Raw genomic sequence first — 20890 nt, 5'->3', positions numbered from 1 at the left:
AAGGCCTTTTCCTGGCTTCTGGTAGTAGACAGAAAACTGTGATATTCTGTGGCTTGCAGACATGTCACCCCAATCTCTGCCTCCATCAGCACATGACTTCTTCTCCGTGTGTCTTTTTGTGTGCTCTCCTCTATTTACAAGAACACCAGTAACTGCATTGGGATCCACCCTAACACAGTACAGCTACATTTTAACTAATTATATCTGCAAAGACTCTATCTACAAATAAGATCACATTCCAAGTTTCCAGGTGGACATAAATTTAGAGCAGGGGACACTATTCAACTAAGTACAGAGTAGCACAGAGATTGTTTCAGGGCATAAAGTGTCTCTTAAAAATGCACAGCTACTCACAGTGTCAAAATGTTGCTGAGTTGATAGGAAACATGGCTGGCACCCTCCAGATTCTGCTGAGGAGGAATGCATAGAGTGGCTATAAGTTTTGGTCAATAGACTGCAAGCTCTTCAGTGACAAAATGATATCATTTTCAAACTCCACCAAGTGTTCAACATCTGATAGTGTCTACAGGTTCTCCCCAGACCAAATCAACCAGATTGATGTTATGTGTGCCACAAGTAGGACAATACTGCCACTTTTGGAGATTTGCTGCCTCCCTCACCGAATGGATGCAGAAACTGTAGAGGGCAGGTAGGTACTGCCATTTTTTCAGACTCTTGGGATGAAGTGTGTGGGTTTTGAACGAGTCAGTATTTGAGCACTTACATGCTGGAATAAAGGTAGAAGCTTCAAATACTGACCAAACAAGTGAAAAATTAGGGAATGCAAGTGACAAAAATTGTGATTGAGGTGGACAAAAATGACCTTGAAGACTCCACATTCTTAAGTAATGACACTGATGGAGAAGCTGCTTCTAAGTATGTGGTTGTGTAACTGAGTGCAAGAAACTGAACTCTCTAAACAAGAGATGTTCTGTTGATGTGCCCTGAAGAAAGGTTAGTATTGTAAGTGAAGCCATTATCTCTTCATTTCTGTTTTCACTGACATACGTGTAAAGAAGGATAATGAAGGAATTGATGTCCCTTATTGCCAAAGAACCATTTCGACTCTAGTAATTAGAGCAAAGATCTATAAGGAAAGGAAGAAAAACCCAAACTTTTTGATACCTGCAGCTCAGTGAAATTCTTGGATTTCCCTCACCTTTCTGAGAGCATCTCAAGCATGACAAAACAATCAGATGCCCTTTTGGTGCAGAGACCAGATAGAGAAAATAGGGAGGACTGACAGAATCTCCTGCATCCATGTAGCATATGTGAGCAAACACCATGAAACGGGAATATTATTCATGGAAGAACAGGCCACCCTGTCACTTGTTTCCACTGCATAAGATTAAAGAGAGCTGGGGCTTCATGCCCTCTTTGCAAGAAGATTCAGCTGGTTATTAAGGTTTTTATGGCCTAGCTGAATCGGCGAGTTGCTGAGAAATGATGACTAGAGCCAGGTCAGGGAGAAAATTGTCAGTACTGAGCTTCTCTCCACTCATTGTGAACCACTGCATCCCTTCATTGATTCGTGTAAATGTCTGTGTGCCAAGGCAGCTTCCCTTGTAAATTTATGTTCAATTCAAGAGCCATTCTTTAAAAGTAGATTATCAATTTGGGGACTTCATTTGCATGAAAAGCTACTTTAATCACTACATTCTTCATCTAAAAAAGAGGCTCTGGGAGGAGTAATTACAAAGACAAACAGGAAAATACATCCACTCACCAAATTATCTGAAGATGAGCCTTTTCCTAGTTAATTTCATTCCCCATCTTTCTCTTCTATTCTGTTAGAGAATGTTCTTAGGCATAACAATCCAAGGTGGCTATGAGAAAAACATTAAAGGTAATAATGAAAAAATAACTAAAAGGACATGTTAATAATGACTTCACCTTATAGTCAAAATGTATGGTTCTGAGAAAACTAAAAAGAAAGTAAGAATATCAAAAAGAGAGTTCCCCACCCCCCATGTATGTCTAGAACAATACTTATCAAACGTTTCTGCTAACGTACACCTAAATTAAGTTTGAGGAGCTGAATATTTTATCACATTTTAAAAACTAAGGTATAATTAATATAAAATAAAATATACAGATCTTAGGTTTCCTATTAGTTATAGACAGCTGAGTACATTTCCACTGCCCAAAACAAGCTATAGAACATTTCCATCACTCCAAAATAGTCTCTCATGCCCCTTTGCAGGTAATCCTCCATTTCCCAACTATTACCCTAGATTAGTTTTTCTTGGGCACATCTTTTATTTGATGTCTAATTTTTTTAAATACACTTAATCACTTACAAGGTAAAAATGGGTAGCTAAAGTTTTCCACAGTTCCTTGATGAGGACTGATTGAAAGTGAATATTGAAACTACCTTGTGTTTTATTTGCAGTTTGCTATAAACAGAATTTTACCTAAAAATGTCTAGTTCTCAGAGTTTGCGCCCAGGCATTCTCTCAGTCTTTTTCTGTGCTCTTTATTTATTATGTCCTGAATAAAATAACCTCATCAACATTTGCAAATACGAGTTTGGTGCTCATAGTGAGCCAACTGGATCAATGGTGCCCTTTCTACAGTGCTGCCTACCCCAATAAGAGTTAGGGAGGACAAGTGGGGAAGTGTGCTCCCTGCTATATTTGATCATTCAGTTGGCATTTGTCATAACCTGCCTTGAACCATGGGACAACTGTTTGTGGATGGGATGTATAATTCCCCAGCTAGACTGAGATGTAATGACAAAGAAAAAGGAACTGGAACCAGAAGACTTGGGTAGAAGATTCAATTTTGGCACTATCATGTGATCAGGAACAGATTCCTCAAATTTCTGAGCTTCTGTAGACTCTGTCAAATCTGACCAACACCCACCTCACTGGGACATTGTGAGGAAATATTAGGTAAGAAGAGTAAAAGAACTTTGTTAAATGGCAAGTGATCATCACTGGACTTTATTACTATTTTTTTAAACAGCAGCTAATTCTTACCAATTTAATCTTCATTGAATGTTGCATGTAGGAGGTCTCAACAAATATGTTAACTGAGTGATGTATCTGTTTATGATAAATACCAATAAAGAATTACAAATGTTATTGTTTAGGGAATAGAAAATTTAGGGAATCAAAACAAACTAAATTCCCAACACACACATATGAATATATATTTTTTACCTTTGCTTAATATGCACATATAAGGTGTGAGAATTAAGTGACATTCAGCTTACAAAGCAGTGATCCACAAGTTTCCATTTTTTATTAATTTGAAGATCTGTAAGTAAAATCAGCACCACTCACTCTTTTCCTATCACAAAAGTGAAGTAGTAGCACATATTATAACCTCCCTTTGGAGGATCTACAGTACTTTCTATCCTCAATCACATCTGCAATTCTCATGAGAACCATTTCAAACATTTTCACACTTATATAAATTGTAAAACTGAGAACAAGAAATGCTGTTCTGGTAAGAGTATGCCATAGCTGATTTTATGAATCTGAATAATTCATCAGTCCACCTAGCAAACCATTGTTAAGATCCTACTATCAACCAGGTATTCAGACAGGAATTTGGGTACAAAAACAAGATGATGAAGGGATTGCTGGCCAAGATAGATAAGCCTTCTACATCCTATATGCCCCACTGATTACAACTACAAACTCTAGACAGGTTACAAAATAATGGCAACAACAACTGACTTATAACTCTAAAATCCTAGCAGGCAGATTGGGAAGAGAAAACAAAATTTAATGAAGACAGTGCATTGATGAATTACCTGGGGGTGGGAACAATTCCTTCTTTTTCCCAGTTTTGACCCCATGGTGGCCCAAGTTGCAGAACTGCACAGTGGCTCCATCTACCTCACAGCACCTCCCTCCTGTAGGTCCTTAGTCCTCTCTACTCAGATGAAGGGAAAGAGAAGGAGGGCCATATGTGAAAGGTTTTAATGAGTCAGACCTGAAAATGGTGCAATCACTTCCATCCATGTTCTATTGGTCAGGACTCAAGTCATATGACCATCCCCAACTGCAAAGGAGGTTGGGAAATGTAGTCCAGCTGCATACCCAAGAGTAAAATAAAATATAGATATTAGTCAGTACTAAAATAGTCTGTGCAATGTAAATGCCTCAGTAGACAAAGGGGCACACATGGAACTCTGTGAACACAGAGAATGGACTCCTAAATCAGAATGGAAAGACAGATACCAGAAGGCTTTCTGAAGGACAGGACATGAATTTTGCAGAAAATCAGGAAGGTGAAAGGGGAACATGTGAAGAGACCATGGCATGTGCAAAGATGTAGAGGCAGAAAAATAAGCTAATAAATTTGGAAGACCCCAAAGTGATTCCCTCTTCATCAGGCAATAGCAGCATGCACAGAGAGCCAGGAAATGAGACTGGAGAAGGAGGCAGGAGCAAGGATTTGAGCCAAAAATATCAGCAGCATCACTGGTGTATTTTATGCAGAGGTGCACTAGAATCTGATTTTTTAATTTAGAAAAAGCCTGGTAATTGTGTGGAAGAGGGCTAGAGGCAGGGAGGCTTTAGGAGAGTTTTGCCATTGTCCAGGAAAGAAGCAATTTGGTCATGAAGTAATAAGCAATGGGGTGTGTTCACTGATGGGATCAAACATGAGATTTGATCTATTCATAAGTCAAAATTTATAAGGCTGATTGAATATGATAGATGACATTGTAAAAAGAGTCAAGGAAAATTTCTTTGTTTTATTCATTTGTTAGCTCACTCACCCATTTAACAAACATTTTTTTGAACATCTACTATGTGTGTTCTTCTAGGTGCTGGAGATACAACAATGAATAAACAAGCAAAATTCCTGTCTTCATTGAGTTTACACTCTAGTGGATAATTTAAAAACATTAACAAGTAAATATAAGTTCATAGTGTGATTAGGATTGCCATGTTGGGCCAATAACATCCTGTATTTGAGATGTCTTTGTTGAACATCTGTGTGGGGACTGTTTAATTGCAACTTATTTCTATGACTCTTTTACACAGGAGAAAAACCTTGACCACAGATGTAAATCTGGGAGTCATCAGCATATGGTTACTTGCAAGTTACAAAAAAAAAACAACACACTATTAAGAGAGTTCATTGGCTGAGGACACCAAAAAGCCCAAGGGTTGTTTCTTCAGGTATAGCTGAATCTAGGGGTTTTTGACAGTATTGGATTTCTTTCTTTTAATCTCTTGGATTCTCTTGGGCATGATGTCTCCTGGCAACCCCAAAAGCTCCAATTCGCATCTATTCATTCAACAACTGAACAGAGATTTGTTTGGTTTTGTTTCTCTGATAGCTTCATGGAAAAGTTTAAGTGAAGACTATGATTGGTTCACTGGGGGTTACATGTCCATTCCTGAACCAAAGCCTATAAGCCGAAGTTGAAGTATTCTGATTGGCCATGCCTGGGTCATGAACCTAAACCTGTGGCAATGTGTGAGACAGAGTCAGCTCTATAATAACCCACAAGTGTGTTCCTCCAGGAAAGGAAAATCCTGGTACTAAAGGTGAGCAAAGAGATGTTAAGCAGGTAAAGATCAGAATGTTCTGTGTAGATGGAAACTGAGGGTTTGCATATTAGTGAGGTCACCTTGGGACCTCATTAATATAGAATGAGAGAACCCCCAGAATTAGTGCCAAAACCCTGGGGAACACAGCACTAAAGAGTTGAGTAGAAAAAGGTGATCCTGCAAGAGATGGAGAAAGAGTGGCCAAATTAGTAGGAGAGATCCTGAAGCCAGCGATGTCCCAGAAACCAACTCCATGAGTTTCAAAAAGGACTGAATCAAGAGTCACAGAGTAGCCAGTGAAAACGAGGACAACAGGAGATGTGACCTAATATCTGACCATCAAAGGCCATGACATAAAACTAGGCAGTGCCTCTTGGAGGACAGAGGATGATATTAAGAAGCTGGTATAAAGTACACCAGATTGCCTAGGAGGAGAATCTGGGGAGTTCATGGAATCAGATGGCTGTAAATGTCTCAGCTTCTCAAACTGAGGATCCAGAGGATCAGGAAAGCCTGTGCTGAACACAAAGCATCTCTCTTGATCCTCAAATCTATGCAAAAAGAAAAAAAGATCAGGTGGGTCACGTTATTTTTAAAATAAAACAAACATAGTTATATGTGCTGCAGGATGTAAAACCTGTTGGACTTTTAAGCTAAATTATTAAACTATAAAGAGATTTGTACTTGCAAGAGGACCCCTTCAGACTATGTTCCCAGTATTCCTTGTAGTGAGCATTTCTTCCCCTCTTAGGGGGTCTTTGGATGGAGAAGAATGGGAAGCATGGCTGTTATCCACACACATTTTCAAGGATGTTTGATGGCAGACCCACTATTGGCCAATCTTGCTTCATCTACATTCCCCTTTTCATATTCCCCTTTCATGGACTGTTTATAAAGCAATGATCAACAACATTTCTTGTCATTGGGTATGCATGCTCAGCTTGATTGGAGGCAAGGGAATGTAGAGGTGTTCTCTAGTAGGCATTATTATATTTATTTCATTTCTAAATCTTTGAGAAAGGATTAGATCAAATGCAACATTTTGAGTGGATCAGATAAACTGCCATTTGGTGTTTTCCTGGGGTTTTCTTTGAGCAATGTTTAAAATAAAACCAAATTCTATACAAATAGCACTAATATTCTATGTTATGAATACCAAACAGAATATTTGTGTCACACATGTTCTGCCGGTTGCGCCCAGATCTTTAATGGTACACATTTTCCCAAGACTAATTGAATAAAATCTAAAACAAAAAATTTTGATCCTAATTATAATTTTGGGAAAAGAAAGAAAAAATGAAAAGAGACATCATCAACTGGTTTAGATTTGAAGTGGGGCCTGAATGATGACACTCCCATTGGCAAAGCTCCTGGGTTCCTCTCACACTCCTTCTAGGTTTAACAATCTGCTCTTTTCTAAACAGCCCTTGGGGGGGCCTTTGAGAATGGTGCATCTCCTTGCCTGAGAGAGAGAAGTAGTTCATACTTTTAGGTATCATAAGGTAATAACACAGGTCATGATTTGTTGAGATTTACTATTGCAATGACATTTTTTCTTGTGGAGACTTACCATAAAATCCACAGTAACACCCCGAAAACTGTGAAATCATAGTGTGCCACCATATTGCCTGTTCTGTGGTTACCAACACAGGCAAATGACAAATGACAGCCACATTGGCTTGTACAACATTAAAAACCCAGAGGGGTAATGAAAACTTGTCGTGGGTTAGGTCAAGCAAATAGCAAAAGAAGAGCTGTTGAGAATTTCCAGTGCCAAAAGAATAAAATCTCGGTAAACAAGAAGTGATTGATTAGGATTGTAAATTGGTTCAATACTTTTGCAAAAGGTTTGGCAGTACTGATTAAAGTTACTCATGCTTACACCCTATAATCCAGCAATTCCACTTTATGGCACTAGAGGTCATAATCGTGCTTACCCGGGGGTACTGGCTGAAGGGGGCATGAGTGAGCTGTCTGGGGTTCTGGAAATGTTCTGTATCCTGATCTGGTGTAGGTCCCATGGGTGTAGGAAGACACAGGTAAACATTCATTAAACTGCATATTCTGTATTTGTGCTCTCTCCTGTAAGGAATACATTAAAAAAAGTAATTTGTAAAAATTCAGAATAAAGGGGTTTTTGCAAAGTGCTGGAAATTTAAGAGGACCTCTGTCTCTTGCCTAAGACAAAATATTGTGTTCATTAGAGACTCATTATAGCTTCCCAGGTAGAGAACCCCCAACCAAAAGGTGGAGATTAGGATACAGTCTTTACTGTCTCCTAAGACAGTAGATGCCTCCTGTCCCATTCTTCAAGAACCTGAGTCACACTGAGATAAACATCTACCTTTCCTAGAAGGGCATTGCTATATTTACAGGCACTAATACAGACTTTACCTCCATGTGTTTTGATTGTTCAAATGGCTTTTCTTTGATGAACTGATTCCAATTGTTGATTGGTTGGGTTGACTTTGAATAGCCCTTTCTTGGCAAATCCAAAATTGTCATATCGTATCCAAGTTATGTTTTAAAATTAAATTAAATGACAGGTTCTGTTGATATTTCTTAGTATCTGTTCATAATTATATGGTAGCCTCTACCATTTAACATCGTGTTTCAGTGTCCTTTAGTTAGTCATTTTGTGTTCAATTATTCAGGTGCATCCATTTGGAAGTAAATCATTGAAAACCACCATAGTTGAGAGTCTATGTTGCTATGCTACTGGAAGAGTACCTGGTAAGCATTGCTTGCACCAAGTTTCTTTCTCTTCACATATTGGAAAGAAATTGTGTTTTGTAAAGGGATGAACACATGCACCTGAGGTCCTCTACCTAGGAAACTTTCATATGCCCCTAGTGAGTCCAGCACTGTCTTCATCAAAAAACAGATTCACTTCAATTGTCAGCCTTTGCTAAGGAGGCAGACCTGATGTAAGAGCATCAGATTGTCAGTGGATGTGGTTTCCAGTTTATGATAAAAAATTGGGAGAGGAGGGACTTCCACCAAGATGCAGGCATAGGTGGAGACGCCGTGCTTTCTCACACAACCAAGTTTAGAGACAACTAAATATTAGCAACAGAAAACACAGCCAGAACACAGAAAATTGAACTTTTTGGAAGTCTGTTAACAACAAATTCTTTAGCCTCACCACATCATAACCCAGCGACTCTGAGTGGCCCGGCCCTGGTGAACCACCTAAGGTTCTGCTCCTCACCCAGCTGCGAGAAACAGCAGAGGGGGCCGCCATTTCCCCACTCTGACCACACCCCCACATACAGCGTCACGACCCAGTGACCTGGAAGTCCAAGGCTCTGCTCCTCATACTTAACGGGCACGAACAGACCAAAAATGGCTCAAGAAGATCTCAAAGCCCCAGAGCCTATAAATCTAACTGAAGAAGAAATAGCAAAACTCTCAGACGCACAGTTTAAAACACTGGTGATCAGGATCCTCACAGAACTGGTTGATTATAGTCACAAATTAGACAAACATATGAAGGCAAAACTAATTGAAATGAATGGAATTGCACAGGAAACCAATAGCGATGAAAAGGAAACTGGGGCTCAAATCAATGGAGTGGACCAGAAGAAAGCAAATAATGGCCAAACAGAAAAGGGTGAAGAAGCAAGAATTCAAAAAAATGAGGAGAGGCTTAGGAACCTCCAGGACATCTTTAAACATTCCAACATCTGAATTATAGGGGTACCAGAAGGGAGACAGGAACAGCCACCAGTGGAAAACTTATTTGAACAAATAATAATGGAGAATTTCCCCAATCTGGCAAAGGAAATAGACTTCCAGGAAATCCAGGAAGCTCAGAGAGTCCCAAAGAAGTTGGACCCAAGAAGAAACACACCAAGGCACATCATCATTACATTAGCCAAGATTCAAATGAAGGAGAGAATCCTAGAAGCAGCAAGAGATAAGGGGACAGTCACCTACAAAGGGGTTCCCATCAGACTGTCAGCAGATTTCTCAGAAGAGACCTTACAGGCAAGAAGGGGCTGGAAAGAGGTATTCCAAGTCATGAAATCCAAAGACCTACAACCAAGATTGCTCTATGCAGCAAAACTTTCATTTAGAATGGAAGGGCAGATAAAGTGCTTCTCAGATAAGATCAAATTCAAGGAGTTCATCATCACCAAGCCCTTATTATATGAAATGTTAAAGGGACTTACCTAAGAAAAAGAAGTTAAAAAAAACATGAACAGTGAAAGGACAGCAAACTCACAGTTATTAACAACCACACCTAAAACAAAAGCAAACTAAAAGGACAGCTAGATCAGGAGTAGAAACATAGAAATGAAGATCTCAAGGAGGGTTAGCAACAGGGGAGTGGGAGGAGGAGAAGGGGGGAGAAGGTACAGAAAATAAGTAGCATAGACAGTAGATAGAAAATAGATGGGGGGGCAAGAATAGTATGGGAAATATAGAATCTAAAGAACCTGAGACACACGGTCATAAGCTAAAGGGGGGGTAATGGTGGGGACAGGGGGATAGGGTGGAGGGGAATGAAGGGGGGGAATAGAACAACTGTAATGGCATAATCAATAAAAAATAAATAAGTTTAAAAAAATTGGGAGAGGAAAAAACAAAACAAAAATAAAATCCTAAAGTTTGAAGTGCACAAAGGAGCCTAGAATTAAAATATGGACAAATCTAAGTGCATTTTTTAGGTTAAAGTGGTTTTATGTTTGTTCATATGTAGGCTTAGGAAATGTGATAGTGTTAATGTAAGAATATGGCTATAATGTAGAAGGAATTGAAGTTAAATTGGGGAATAAAATGATGTTACATGTACCAAAACTGAACACTCTTATTATTTATTACAACCTATGGCATATTTTAAATATGAAAAAAAATTGTGAGGATATAATGAATTAAAGCTGTGGAAATTTTCTGGAGATAAAAATGCTTTATATTTCAAGTGATTACATCCCCTGGATATTTTTATTTGATTTTAATTCAAGGGTCAAATGTTTATGTTTGGGTAAAGAGTTGGGAAAGATTCCATCAGCTGCTTTTGAATTATTATAATAGGGGGAAACACAGTATACCTTTGCTATTTAAGATATTTTTAAAAGATCAGAACATGTGTTCTACTTCATAGTATCAAACACAAAGCAAAATAGCTGTGAGACCATAACTTGGGCAAAAGACTGGGTTAGAATGACTGAGAGTTATAAATGTCTGAAATGTCTATTTCAGGCACAAGTAGGGGAAATAGCAGTAATTTCTAGAGTATGCACATGATTAAATTATTCTACAGAGATGAAGAGTATATCAGCCTGTACCCTGGAGAAGAAATGCCATATGATTAAGGAATGAGCCAGTCAATTCTTTAGTGGGTAGCAATCATCGTGAGAAATGCCTTCAGTAATTTCTTGTATCCTCTATCACACTATCACTTAGCTAGCCCATTTTTCCATAATCCCATTACCCTCCTATGTAGCACCCAGCAAACTAAATAAAATACTATATGCAACCTTGTTCTTTAGCTAATTGTTCTTTTTGGTCACGTTTAGGGTTTTTAAAAGGAGTCCCAATAGATGGACCACGCTTATATTGGTAAAATGGGAAAAAACCAACTAACCTTTGACTTTTGACTTAACCTCTAACCCAGTGGACACCAACATTTATATCTTCTCCCGAGTCTCAAATTGCTTTTGGAATAAGTTGGTATACTCTAATAAGAGATGTGTAAAAAGACACAGGTATGCATACATCTAGTCTCCATGCACCCATGTCTTTTTTTGCTGCTCTTTCTCTCCTAGATGCCGACTCCTGGACCCAACATGCAAGATAAGGGCACTGTCCCTCCCTTGTTTCAACTTATATGGATGTGTGTGTGTGGTTGGTGAATATTGTAAAATGAGAGGAAACAGTCAGAGTGGCAGCAGATTTGGGGGACTGGTACTGGAATAAAGGAACAGCCACTGTTGGTGGGGACCCTGCACACATCCCCTATACATTTCCACTCTACTGACAGTGTCCTACTTCAAGCAGTGACTATGACTCCCTACCTGAGGTTTTCTCTTGGTCTAAGCACTGAGTAAACTACAGGGGCCATGAGAGCTCCCTTCAACTTGCTATTGGATGAACTGAGAGGTAAATACCAGCTGTCTCACCCTTGGCTGGGTATAAGTTTGAGGCATAGTCTACCCTGCCTCTTAAGAGTTTCCTGGTGGGAGTGAGCCCATTGTTCCCACAGGCAAAATACTGCATAATATACTCTTTCCTACCATGCTTTCCTGTTCTTCCACTGGCCTTCAGACTACCTCCCAAATAAGCTTCTTACCCTCAGATCTTTGTTTCAGGGTCTGTATCTGTGGGACCCAACCTAGGCCAAATGAATTTGGACTCAAAAAGTTTTGCATGGCACTCAGAACTTGAAAACATGCATTTGAGCCTGGCCTTTGCAATGTCTTCTTGGTGACCATTGGTGAGTCAATTTATCTCTCTTAGCCTCAGTTTCTTTATCTATAAAATGGGGATAGTAGTATACATTTGCCATTTAGCAAAAGGAGGTGCAAATGAAATAACCTATGTGAAAGCATTAAAAAATGTAGAGCCATACAAATACTCATTATAGTTTATGAGGATTATTTCCCCCCACACCATCCCTAGGCAGGGCTTCTTTTAAATATTTCATTTAAAATAATTATAGACTCACAGAAAGTGACAGCATTAGTAGAGTCCCAAATACCCTTCTTCCTTTTTTCCCAATGGTAACATCTAATATAATGGTAGTAGGATATCAAGACCAAGAAACTGATGTTGCTACAGAGCTGTTAACTAGACTACTGACCTTATTCAGCTTTATGCTTTTTCAGTACTTACCTATCTACCATTCTATTTCTCTTCAGTCCTCTGCCACTCTTATCATCTCTAGTGATCTTTGAGGGGTCCACACTAGCCACTTGGATCACTAACTCTCAGTGTTCACCACATGAGAGCAGGTTCTGAGTTAACACCTGCAACCATACTTCAACCATACATTTGAAGTATGTCCTAGCCATACCTCAAAACAAGGACAAAATTTTCCCTTTAATCTAAATCCTTCTAACACTACCTCTTGGCTAACAACAAGTAGATTTCACAGACAAAATCTCAAGATCCTGGATCCTGCTAAGCAATTTCCTAAAATGGTGAATGCGGCAGTTACCAAAAGAGCTCTTTCCAATAATGAATTAGATAACAATATTTCTATTAGTAAGTCAATACATTTTCTTTAGTTTAGAAGTCTTGGGTAAATATCTCCTTGTTTAGTTGATTCATACCCTTCTTAATTTTTCAAATTGTCCTGTTACCCCTTCCTTATTACTCCTGGGACTTCACCTTTAGTGCCCAGATAAAAAGTGGAGGAATCTTTTGTCCATCAATCCTCCAATGGAGAGAAGGGTTGCAAGGTCGTTCACAGTAGTGTCTCAGTAATCTCCTATTCTCTGTTTGAATGCAACCATTATTCCTCCTTGAGCAGATAATTTGTTTCCTCCCTGATGGCCTTCTTGGTTAAAGGTTAATGAAAATGACATACCCTTCAAGTTCAAACCCTTGGAATGCACAGATCCATGCTGCCAACAGTCTTTCAAACTAAGGCAACAAAATATCCCAGGGCCAGGTCTCACAAACTGCTGCCATATCCCTTTCTTCCTGACACCTATGGGTCTTTCTGACTATTGTTATCCTCTGAAAACACTTTAAAACATACATTTTCAAGGACCCAAGCTTGATCCTCTTAGGTCCATTTTCCAAGTGCTGGAGATATGCCTCTCAGAGTCAACTCTCCATTCTTTTCTCATAAATTGTCTTTTGGGGCTCTCCACCTCCTTCCTGGTTTCAAGGCATTAGCTCTACAGATATTATTCCAAAACTAAATCTCATTCCCAACCTCTCTGAAGGAAGGTGATCCCATATTCCACTTGCTTTCAGGCCCTACCTCAATTGGTAGGACCCCATCTCACAGTTGCTTGGAGTCAATCTCTCAGGCTTCTTTGATTCCCTATTAAGAAGCTCCTGGAACTGAGTTGGAGTTTGAGTCCAGGCAACTGGACAAACTCAATAATGCTATAGGAAAACATCACAGGTCAGTGCAAATGGATAACAGCCTGGCCCTGCTGATCTTAACCTATAGATCAACTACTCAGGTACTCCATGCCCAGTACCAGATCACTGGTTTTTGCTTTAGTTCTTTTTTAAATAATTTTTTTAAATCCTTACCAGAGGACATTTTTTCATTGTTTTGAGAGAGAAAGGGAGAGAGAAACATTGATGTGAGAGAGAAGCACTGATCAGCTGCCCTCTTGTATACACCCTGACAAGGGATCAATCCTGCAAACTGGGTATGTGCCTGGACTGGAAATTGAACCTGTGACCCTTCTGTTACAGGATAACACTCCAACCAGCTAAGCCACACTGACCAGGGCCAGTTATTCTTCTTGACCAAAGCTACTCTACTGACTCTCTTCTGCCTGTGAAATTCCACCATGCTTGAAGGATCCCTTCAAGCACCCCTAGCCTTGTTTGTATCATTCGTTGGCACTAAATGCCATACCACCTAGTATCATTTGCTAATTTTCAATATCCCTTATCTTCCTCAACTATATTTCAAGCTCCTTAGAGACAGAGATAATGTCTTCTACTTTTCTGCAACTCCACAGCATCTAGGAATCTTCCTCATCCAGAGAAGTGATACCATATATTTCTCATGATGTGTTGATATCCGTATTCCAACAGTTTCAATAAAATAAAAGACAATAAAACCAATTCTTAACGAGCAGCTATGATGTGCCACAGCCTTCTCTACCCACCTAATCTAATGTAAGTGCCCCGTTCCTCCATCTGTCATGTAACCCAGTTTTGTTGTCTTTGTAGCACCTGTTGTTACCTGAAATTATCATGTTCAGTTATTTATTTCTGTAACAGATCCTGCTTTCAGGACTACAGTTCTCATTTCTCCAGGTGTTGGGAGTGATGGTTGTTGAGTGTTCTCAGCTGGATGTCCCTCTGAGAACCATCCCTGGAAGGGACCACATAGCCTTTGATCGTATCCCTTGCCCGGGGAAGCTTGGATTTAATGACTGATCCAAGGGGGTGGGTATAATGGTCTGTATACTTGCCTTGCCTGGGGTAACTCTGAAAGGTTATCCCAGTTTTTGAGCTTCTATGGGGTTGACAGAAGCCTCTGTTACAACTGCCTCACAGTTCAGCTTCTCTCTGCCAGTCTCTCTTTCATTATTCCTCTACCAGTGTCTTTCCTAAGAGCATCCATTTCACCATGCAGATGTCCATCACACCCTGTTTCCAAGGAACCAGACTTAAGACAGTTTACTTGTTCACTGTTCTCCTCACTAGAATGTTCCATAACAGCAGGGATCTTATCTGTTTCATTTACTGCTGGACCCAAAATAGTGTGTGATGCTCAAAAAATATTTGTGGACTATGAGTGAATGAACAAATGGTTTTTACTTCTCTAAATCTCACAACTGTACTTCATTTTCCATATTAAAAAAACAATCAAAGAGAGGCCAGTTAAGTCTCCCAAGGACACACAGACAGTCAGTTGTAGAACCACACTTGTATGATTTCAATATCCATGCTGTTTTCAAAACCAAGCACTGCCTCTTGATGTCTTAGTGATTGTAGGTAGTACTCCTGCTCAGCTGGGGGCCACATGTCTTTGGCTCTTGTGGTCTGGCTGACTTCTTGGCGCACTTGAAATGGAAATCTCGGTTTAGCCTTTAACTCTTCTCTCTCTCTGTCCTCTACCTTACCCACACCACTAGCATCTTCCATGTCCAGATAACTCTACTCCAAAATGCCTTTCTCCTCTGATTATATGGACAACATGTTGGTCTGGAGCCTGATTAATTCCCAGTTCAGTCACTACAGTCCTTGCATTGGTGACATCCTCTCACACTCTCATCTCCTTCAGTTGACCCTTTAGTTCACTCTCAACATTTTCTTCCTCATCATTTTCTCCACCACAGTCAGGGTCCATGGAGGATATAGAATTCTTAGCAGATGATTTAAATGTAGAAAACTCAGTGAAGGAACAATACATTGACGTATGGGCTGGGTCAAGGGAACAAAGATGGCAAGGCACTCAGGGGCCAGCAAGAGTGGGGAGCTGTTGCCACCCCCAAGGCTGAGGGGTGAGAGAAAGAAATGGTGTTACTTGAGCTGGTGAGAGTTGGGGTGTGGAGGAGGGGTTTCCCAGTGGGAGCTGTAATCCTAGAGAGGTGTAGACACTACCAAGTTCAGGATGTGAGAGTAGGGATAGAGCAGGGAAGAAATCTCCTGACTTCTCTTTCCTGCCACTCAGAGCTCCTGTTGGTGTCTGCCATTGGTAAACTCCAAGTGGATTCCAGGTGGCAAATGAAATTGAGCAATGCAGTGTACAAGTTTCTGAGGTACACAGTGGTGCAGAAAGGAGCAGAGACTGAATCTGTGGGGTTGGAAGAGCAATACACCTCAATTCTCCAACAGAATAGCTAATTTTCATTTCCCACCAACACCATCCCACAATACTTTTCCACTTGTAGATTACAGTGCCAATTACGAAGCCTTTTGAAACGCATACATCCTTTGAGTCTCACAATGTCCCCATAATGTACCTGCACTTTTAGACCATAAGACACACCTGGGTTATAGAGGAGGAAAACAGGAGAAAAATTTTGACGTGAAAAATCTGGTAAAACATTTAATAGCATAAATAACATAATATTTCACCAATGTAAATGTAAACAGAACTCAGCAGCATTAACAACCATTATTCCCCCAAAATTTGGGGGGAGGGGTGTCTTATAGTCTGAAAAATATGGTAAGTACTTTGAATGACTTTATTTTACAGATGAAGAAACAAGCTTAGAGACTTTGTGGCTTACCCAACACCATTGCACAGCTAAGGTATGGCACAGTTGAAAAATGAGCCCGGATTTGTGTCTTCAAACTTTTTTTTAACCAAAATCCAAGGCTCAATTTGAGCACACAGTTAAGGTGTATATTTTCTGGAATATTTCTCCATTCCTACCCTTTCCTTTTTCTACACACACACACACACACACACACACAAACACACACACACACACACATATACATCATGCATGTTAATGCCTCTCAACTGACCATTCAGCCTTGGCCTTCTCCTTCCATCCTCACTCCTTCCAGGTAACTCAGGTCTATCAGCTCCTTCTTCAGCACCTCGCCTTCTCACCAGCCGCCTCTTACCTTGAATATTGAAATGCTGGTGATATACAATGCTGCACTATCCAATGTAGTTGCCACTAACCACTCGAAATATGGCTAGTGTGACTGAGGAACTAACTTTTAATTTAATTTTAATAAATTTAAATTTAAAACTGATACTCAACACTTAATCCCAAGACCCATACCATACCCCCACACACACCCACCATCCTTTAGTGTAGGCTGTGCTTAGTGAGTTGCTTCCCAGGAACAGAGTATGGAAAGGGGAAAAAAAGTAACTCAGAGTGCAGAAACCTGGCAAACACTGCTTCAGCCAGGTGATCAAGGTCAACATCACCAGTAATAAATTATGCTTGCTGATAGCATGAACCCTTGATATGATGTGATGAGAATGGCACTTCACCTCCTCCCCCAAACCCCAAACCCCAGTCTCATCATGAGAAAAACATCAGAAAAATCCAAAATGAGGGACATTCTTCAGAATATCTGGCCTTAAAACTGTCCTTCGAAGTTCTTGAAACTATCAAAGTCACAAGAAACCAGAAAAGTCTGAGAAGCTATCAGAGACCAAAAGAGACTAAGGATATATTAATAAATGCTATGTGATATCCTAGATTGGCTCCCGAAACAGAATTAGGGCATTAGTGGGAGAACTGGTGAAATACAAATAAAGACTGGAGCTTAGTTGACAGTAATGTATTAATGTTGTTTTCTGAGTTGTGACAAATGTCCATAGTAATATAAGATGTTAACAATAGGAAACAAGGTAAGTTATATATGGAAATGTGTGTACCATCTTTCTAGCTTTTCTGTAAATGCAAAATTATCCTAAAATAAAAAGCTTATTAGAAATAAAAAATAAAAACTATTATTTGATCCATTTATTAGATACCTTTTAAACATATTTGGAACAACTTAAGTATGTTAAGTTACTTTTTCAAATACACCTTTTATGAAATCTAAACACAAATCAAGTATTTCCAATGAAACAAGATATGTTGTAAGTAAGAGATAAGGGGATAGTCACCTACAAAGGCGTTCCCATCAGACTGTCAGCTGATTTCTCAAAAGACACCTTAGAGTCAAGAAGGGGCTGGAAAGAAGAATTCCAAGTCATGAAATCCAAAGAGCTACATCCAAAATTGCTCTATCCTGCAAAGCTTTCATTTAGAATGGAAGGGCAGATAAAGTGCTTCTCAGATAAGGTCAAGTTCAACGAGTTCATCATCACCAAGCCCTTATTATATGAAATGTTAAAGGGACTTACCTAAGAAAAAGAAGATAAAAAATATGAACAGTGAAAGGACAACAAACTCACAGTTATTAAGAACCCCACCTAAAACAAAAGCAAACTAAGAGGACAGCTAGATCAGGAGCAGAACCAAGATCACATGAAGGGTTAGCAACAGGGGAGTGGGAGAAGGAGGAGGGGGGAGAAGGTACAGGGAATAAGTAGCATAGGCAGTAGGTAGAAAATAGGTAGGGGGGAGGGCAAGAAAAGTATGGGAAATATATAATCTAAAGAACTTGTGACACATGAACATGAGCTAAAGTGGGGGATTGGGGGGAAGGGGTGTTCGGGGGGAGGGCAATGAAGAGGGAAAATGGGACAACTGTCCCAATGGCATAATCAATAAAACATATTAAAAAAGAAAAAATATGTTATAAGTATAAATAAAATACACACCAGATATTGAAGACTTCATACCAAAAAAAAGCAAAATATCTTAATAATTTCTAAAATATTGATTACAGGGTTGAAATAATATTTTTTTAAGATTTTATTTATTTATCTTTAGAGGGGAAGGGAAGGAGAGAGGGAGAGAAACATCAATGTATGGTTGCCTTTCGTGCGTCCCCTGCTGGGAATTGGCCTGCAGGGAACTGGCCCGCTGCAACCCAGGAATGTGCCCTGACCCGGAATCGAACCAGGATTGTCTGGTTCACAGGCCCGTGCTCAATCCACTGAGCTACACAAGCCAGGTGAAATAATATTTTTGATTCGATAAAACATATTAGTAAAATTAATTTCAGTTATTTCATTTCATATGTTTAACATGACTAGTAGAAAATTTAAATTACATACATGGCTTGCATTTTATTTCTATTGGAGGTTAAGAATATGGACCCTTGTGTCACACAGCCCACACTGAAATTCCAACTCTGTACCTAATAACTAATTGACCTTGAGCAAGTTAGTTAACCTTCTTGTGTCAAGTTACCCATTTGTAAATAGAGCATCTACTTCACATTGGGTTGTTGGGAGAATTCAACAAGTTCATCTATATCATGTGCTGGGTCATAGTAAGCTCTCAGTAAATGCTAGCTGTGATCATGACAGTAGGGCCGTATATACCCAAAGGGCCTTTTCAGCTTCCACAGAGTTCTGAAGGGATGCACTGCCCAAGTAGAGAGGTACATGACCTTCACTGCTTTCTTCTTCTGCCCTTGCCTCCCTGCCAGGACCTCCTATTGTCTCTGTTCCTACAGAGTGCTCCAGCAAGGGAGCCCAGGCAATGCCCTCCACAGGGCACAGAGCAAGGCAGAGAGAGGTGGGGAAATCCATCTAGGGAGTGGGGAGAGTGAGACAAAGAAAGAGAACCACCATACTTCACTGGTCCTGCTTTCTACACTCTGAGCCTTACCTCTTTGTCCCATCCTGGATCCTGAGAACAGCCATGTTTCATGAGTTTCCCTTAGCTTCTCCCATCCCCCATTCTTAGCAGACTCAGCTCTGGCCATGCTCACAGCCTCTGAGCCATCATCAGTCCCAGACCCAATCCTTTCAGAGATAAGTCATATATACGAAAAGATGGACAATTTTTGTCTTTTCATTGATTTCTTGTCTTTACTATACAAAGGGAACAGCTGATCTTTGAAGGACAAGAGCAGGTATTCTTAATATTATGTACACCCCATTGCAATCTGAACTGACTAATGAAGATGATGAGATTGATGACCTCAGAATTGTGTTTCAAGTGTTTTCTTTTTCTACCGTATTCTTCCCAGTGTTCCTAACATCTACCTTAGCTGGCCAAGTCACTGTTTTCTGTGGTAAATGAAGCTAGGGTAGATCTCCTTTGTACAGAGAGCATTACCTTTGTGAACTGACCTCAATAACTCTCTTCTTGTGCTGGCCATATGGTCTCGCCTCTGCTCAGTTTTTCCAGGGCTCATGTGCAAGGAATCTAATAATGGATTCCAGCCAGCCTCTGGGCTATTATGCAAATAAGAATCTTCTAGCAATCCACACCCACTTGGGAATCTCTCTAATTAATTAACTTAAGCTTAAAACACACTAACACTCCTCTTCATGGTGTTAGGTGGTGTTAACACTACTCTGTTTTGGGGTGTGGATCTATTTTCAAGGATAGGGAGCACACAATTTTATGGCCCTAATAATTTAAGTGTTCAATCTCATTAAGCTCCTAAAATCATCACCTACTCCCAAGGTCTCCCAATGGGCTGTTTTCCCTCCCCATATTTATGAATTTTACACTGTTTTATTAGGTGCACATAAGTTTAGAATTGTTTTACCTTTCAAGGAATTGAATCCTGTATAATGATCTAGTGACTCCTTTTAACACTGATCCTGCTTTTTAAAGTCTGTATTCCCTGATTCCTGGTGTGTCCCTTTTTTTCCTGTTTCTTTCTGCCCTTCTGCATTTTGATGCTTTAAGTGTGACTCTTGTAATAGATGTAGAGCTAGATTTAAGAACATCTTATCTGATAATTTGCTTTTTAACTAGCTAGTTTAATTTGCTTGCATATATGATGAGTAATAGTAATTAGTATATTTGGACTTGTTTGCTACCTGATTTTTTTAATTTTTTATTTGTCCTGCTTTTTCTGTACTTCCTTTCCCAATTCTTGCCTTTTTTGGATTGTTTTTGTTCATTGTCTGTTTGTAGTATATATTTCCTTATTTTCTTGTTTCTTTTTACTTGTTTAGACTTTATACACTCTGTTTTTATTCACAGAGTGATTACTCGAAATTTTATCATGTATATTTAACTTACAAAATAAAAAATTAAATAAAATTTTAATTTCCCTATAGAATTAGGTTGGCACACTATGGCCCAGTGACCAAATCTGCCTACAATCTGTCTTTGTAAATAAAGGTATTTTTCTTTTCTTTTTTTTTTTTTGTACCCACATTAATGTTCATC

General features: G+C 39.5%; 1 pseudogene; it reads left to right on the top strand.

Moving 5' to 3' along the window:
- Positions 1-476: 476 nt before the first annotated feature.
- Positions 477-1420, top strand: LOC119039071 (protein Mdm4-like; annotated as a pseudogene).
- The last annotated feature ends 19470 nt before the right edge of the window (positions 1421-20890 follow it).

Source organism: Artibeus jamaicensis, unplaced genomic scaffold (genome assembly GCF_021234435.1).
Source record: "Artibeus jamaicensis isolate MK-2021 breed Jamaican fruit bat unplaced genomic scaffold, CSHL_Jam_final scaffold_1283, whole genome shotgun sequence".
Lineage (NCBI taxonomy): Eukaryota > Metazoa > Chordata > Mammalia > Chiroptera > Phyllostomidae > Artibeus > Artibeus jamaicensis.
The sequence above is the reverse complement of the archived record's forward strand: the minus strand, read 5'-3'. Positions and strand labels throughout refer to the sequence as shown.